Consider the following 5,470-nt stretch of genomic DNA (forward strand, 5'->3'; position numbering starts at 1 on the left):
TGCTCAAACACACACATATGTGTGCATGTGTTTGAATGCATGTCCATACTAACATGCAATAAAATGTGATTAGTCATGTAAACTAATTAAAGTGTGCTTTGTTAAATTCTGGATTTGGTTGACACTTGTTTCTCAGCTATGCTGGGTTTGCTTTTAGATAGATTACTTTTTTCCTACCTCTATGCAGAGGGGTGGGATGTATGAGCTGGTGGAGTGGGGATGCTGCTCTGAATGTCAGATGCAAAGCACTTGGCTCTGATAGGCTAAGGGGACGTAAATACTCTGCCCATATAAACTGGCAAGTGCTTCTCCTGTGCTTTATAACTGTCACAGAGAAGCAAAGAGAGAGGAGGTGAGGGAAAAAGAAGAGAAAAAGAAGGAAAAGGTGGAGCATTCTCACCAGTTGACTGTAAGTAACATGCTTTGTCTTTGCAGCTTCATGGCTACTAACTTTGAGTAGATAAATGCTTGAATTAGTGCAGTGTTTGTTAGTTAAACCTATGGCTCTGCTAATAACTTTCCAGTATCAAACATGTTTTATTTAGAAGAGCATATTGGAGGCATAACTCCCTTTTTTGCTTTTATCAACTTTATCAACAGGAAACAGAACTGAAGGAATATATAGCACTATAGATAAAATAGTGCCAATAAGCCCATGGTATGTATGCTGTAATAATAGACAAACTTAAATATTACTAACTAGAAATAATTATTAACATAGATATACAAAATTTTATTGAATATATTCCTTGTGTGCACATATATATGCATGATTTACTTATTTTCTTGTATTGATTTTTAAAGAAAATGTAAATAAAAAATGAACTTAATGTCCTGTATGCAACCAGAAATAATTCTAATATAATGTCAGATGAATTTCATTACAATAAAATGTAGATTTGTTAAAATCTTTGAGTTATAAAGCAGCTAGTTACCACTTAGTCCATGTGGGAAGAGCTACAATATAAATATTTGGTAGTGTAGTATAATTCTTCTCTAGTGCCATAGCCAAGAAAAGTAAAAACAGAAAACAACCTCCCCCTCCCCCCCCAAGAACTTTAAAAAGCATAGTAATGGAATTGCTACCTGGAGACCATGTGAATAATTTTACTCTTATTGAAGTCAATAGAACTGCATGTTCACTGTTGGAATAGGGTTAGGTCTTAGTAATAACCATGTGGTAACACATGGACACAAATTTCTGTTGAATGATTAGAGACAGGTGAATGCAAATAGAATACATACTCGGTAATAATGCATGTCTCCCTCCCAGGTTGAGTTTGTTAATGGAGTGATGAGTGATAAAGTATATCAGCTGCGCTTGAGGAAGTCAGGGTAGATAAGAGACAGAAGGGCTATTGGGCTGAACTTGAAAATGTAAGTAATCTTTAACCTCCACAGCCTTCAAGGAGGTGTATTTACTTTCAAACAATATTTTTAAATTGTAGCGGAAAAAATTAAGCAGATCAACAAAGGAATGAAACGGTATGCTGCTTGATCTGCTGATCTCAGAAACTACAAGAAAAAAACAAACCTTTTCTCTCAGGGCCTAGTACAGAAAAGTAGTGAACATCTCCCAAGAGCCAGGATAGCCTCAACTGTCATATTAATTTGATAGGCATTGAGGGTCCTTAAGCATCTCTTGACAAGAGCTGAGCCCTTCACAGCATTGGGAAATCATATGTAGTCCAACTGAAAAGAAGGCACTCTTTAACATCTTGGCAGAGGCCCAATTTCCCTTTGATATTTCTAGCCAGTTTCAGAAACTTGGATCCCAGATTTGCACAGCCTTGTGTATTCAGAAGTCCCATTGACTTGATGAATAGAATTTCTGAGTACACAGAGAATTCAGAATTAAGCCCTTGAAAAGTGCAGGCCTTATGAATAAGTACTTTAATGATGGGTGTTTACCTAAACTGAACCTGAAGGATGAACATTTTGAGGTATCCTGTTGCTGCTCAGAAACTCATATCCTTTATCTCTCATTACTCAAAAGAGTTTCTATCATTGTTGCATTCAGGGGCTTTTATATGTGAACTATCCAGTACTGCTGAAATAACTAAAAGGGAATGTGCATTCCCATGGTATTCACAATAGAGCTAATGCATCATAATGGAGAATTCGGTCGTCAAGGTGTGGCAACATAGCAAGGCTATGTATTTATTTGGATATTGTCACGCCTATTATCAATAATTAAGGAAGAGACTCTGGAATAGACTCCCTCCAGATGTGGTGCAAGCACCTACTCTGGATTCTTTTAAGAAACGTTTGGATGCTTATCTTGCTGGGATCCTTTAACCCAGCTGATTTCCTGCCCTTGGGGCAGGGGGCTAGACTTGATCTTCTGAGGCCCCTTCCAGCCCTAATGTCTATGAAATCTTTAAGTAAAAATCACGTTGTCAGCACAAAATAGCGCGACTTCCATAAGAACTAACACCAATGTGAGAGAAGAGTGGTGTATAAGTAGAAACCACTAACATATTCACGTTTAATCCTTGTGCATCTACGAGTATATCTACACTGTTGCAAGGAAGTGCTGGGAAGAGAAACCCCAAATAGTTCTGCATATGCTAGCTATGGAACCAGAAGCAGTCCAGCCATGTTTATATGGTGTTGGATCCAGAAGAAGTAGCTCTGCTGAGATGAAGGGTGATGATGATTTATCTGGGTGTAGCACTGTACTAATATGGTTATGCCAATTCCAGTTCAGGGGCTGACTTGCACACAACTAACTTGCACTGGGTAGACATGCATACTCTTCAAAAAGATACAGAGCCACTCAAATTTTTTGAGAAAAAAACCTTTTTTGGTAGAAAATGTCATTTCTCCTAAGCTTTTCACAGAACGTTTTTTATTTTTGCCAAAAATGTTCAACTTTTTCCCTTGGAATGGAATGTTTTGCTTCAGAGTCAGTCAGTCAAAGTCAATGTATAGGAATCTCATGTCTTTGTTCTCCTTTATGGTTGGGCTTTCTGTCTCAACTGCCACTTTCATGATGCTTTGTAGTCTTCTCTGCAGTTTAGCTGACACCCTGCAGGAAGAGACATAGCAGGTCACCAGAGGAATAGGGCATCTAGGAGAATGCAGGCACAAAACACTGGAATACTATCTCCCCATGAGGTACTACAACAGGCACATTTAAAGGTTGCATCTTAATGTGTGTGTGTGTGTGTGTGTGTATTTAATTGAAATGCACAGCTTAACAGAGGTAGGAGTTCGGGTTTGGATTTAGTTCCAAAATTCAAGGATGATTGAATCTAAAGTTCCAGCGCTAAAGGTGTCAGCGCTGGAAGAAATGTCCACCACACAACTAATAGATTAGACTGGAATGAGAATTAATTATATCATCCTCACCCTAATCCTGTAGAGGATAACAGAAGCATAAAGGTAGCTTTTAATAGACATTTCATATCTCAGAGAAAATCCTGATAATAGGAAACACTTATCCAACAGATGTCACTCATTGCTATCTATGCTATTAAAAATACCCAGTGAAGAGACAAATAGAAGTATATTTTAGACTTGTGTTTATACTATGCAAGAGGCAGGGATTTCTTAGGGCGATATCTTTTATTGGATCAACTGCATAGTTAGGATACAGTTAGACAAGCTTTTGAATGCAAGACGTTCTTCATCAGGTCTGATCAGTAAAAGCTAGTACAGCATAGTAAAAAGCAGTTGGAAGAGAGGGTAGAGAAATTTCCAGGAGTAGCAGGCAAACAGTTAGCAGAAGAAAAAAAGCTGATTACTGGGAGATCAAGGTACAGGGAGGAGGGTCATTCTCACCTTTCAACTATGGAAGAAACTCAGAAACCCGGTAAGTTTATAGTGTGCCATAAAACCAATGTCCATATTAAGTCCTTGGTACTTAGTGTCCAGACATCTTACAAAATGTTGTTGCCAAGTTTGCCTTTAAAAGGTTTTATAGGTTTCCCTTGAGCGTGAGAATAGTGACATCAGAGAGGGACTCGCTGCTCTGTGAGAAATGTGCCCCTGACGGTGTATGTGTGTCTGTCCTCTGTACTTTTTCTCTGTGAAAGGTCATTCTGGTATGTAGCTGGTGTTTAGTTCTATGCACCTAGTTCCCATGAGGGCATTTGGTGCATTGGATCAGGTAAATCACATTTTGGGAAAGGCATATGAAGCAACGATGGAATCTGACAGTTCTTCTGATAGGTGACCACCAGAGCTGTGCAGTCACAGGGGTGGGGGGTTGTTTGTATTGTAGCAGGTTACTGTGGGGCATTTGGATAGCTTTTTCAGATATATGCATTTATAATAATTATGAGTAATAATTTACAATACTGTATGCATACACAATACAGCTTATTTTTATGCCCTTCAATTTGTATTTTGAAAGAGATCATGGGATGAACACTGAATTTGTGTGATATTGAACAAAAGGAGGAGTAATAGAGCTGGTGACTGCTGAAATGTCCCACTATCTGTTCAGGCATTACAGTTCAGTGAGTGCATGAATATAGAATGAAGTGTTTTGCTGATTTGTCCAAAATGAATGTTTTTCAATAATCTCTTTCTTTAGTTTATGGGGCAACTTTTGCTTTGGCATTATAAAGACCATGACTGCCTAAGTAAAAGATTCTGTCTCAAGACCTCGGCTAAGTACAAGCTACACAAACAAGTTATATCTAAGTAAATTACATTGCTCTTTTAATAAGGAGTTGCTAATGCTTCCTTAATACAATTACACTCTTACACCATATATACATGATTGTCAGAGGTCCAAGCATGGAGGTCTCTCATATTCATAAGAGGTACCTGTGTTTCACTAACCACACCCCTTCTGGACACTTGGGCTCAGAACAAACATTCAGAAGGTTAAATTGGGTTCAATTTAAACTTAGCTGGTCCCAGTGCTGACCTCACACTTACAGACCCAGTCTCAGTGACTGGCAATCCATCTAAACCTGTAACAGAACAGAAGTTCACACATACAAACTGGTCTAAAAATTGCAGAACCCGGTTTACGATAAACCTGGGTCTATGTAGTATCAGACTTACTCCAGTTTAAGTCAAACGGCTGCATGGAACTTCGGTACACTTCCCTTGCGCAGCCCCAGGGCTGGGAAAACCCAGTCACTTGCCCCAGGGCTGATCTTTTCACTTCTCCCCTCCCCCCACCCTGGTCTAGTTATTGCCCCCTTGGCCCCTTGCTCTCCCCTCAGCCAGTGCTCTCAACCCTCATCCTGCAAGCCACTTTTATCAGCATTATAAAGCCACTTTTATCAGCATTTGCCACTGCTGGAGATGAGTAAGTCCTGGTGTGGGGAGGGCTGGGGGTGTAGGGGGAGAGACCCCACTCCACCCAGGGGTTGTGCCCCACCCCACTCATGGGTAATGCCTGCCCCCTCACCTCGCACAGGTTGCAACTGCTCCTGCCACCCCACCCATGTGTTGCACCTTCCCCCCTACCCTTCATGGGTCACACCTGCCCCCCACCCCACCCATG

At 40.1% G+C, this 5,470-nt stretch overlaps 1 protein-coding gene across 3 annotated transcripts in view; it reads left to right on the forward strand.

Moving 5' to 3' along the window:
• Positions 1-308: 308 nt before the first annotated feature.
• The window catches only part of DDC (dopa decarboxylase), a 90,199-nt gene continuing 85,037 nt past the window's right edge, over positions 309-5,470 (forward strand). For 2 of the 3 annotated variants that reach the window (XM_019540986.1, XM_019540994.1), the window contains exon 1: positions 309-410. The gene's annotated coding sequence lies outside the window, so the exon portion shown is untranslated. The remainder of the gene's footprint in view (positions 411-5,470) is intronic. The other variant, XM_019541009.1, reaches the window with a different exon arrangement.

This window comes from Crocodylus porosus, unplaced genomic scaffold (genome assembly GCF_001723895.1).
Source record: "Crocodylus porosus isolate Cpor-Errol unplaced genomic scaffold, CroPor_comp1, whole genome shotgun sequence".
NCBI lineage: Eukaryota > Metazoa > Chordata > Crocodylia > Crocodylidae > Crocodylus > Crocodylus porosus.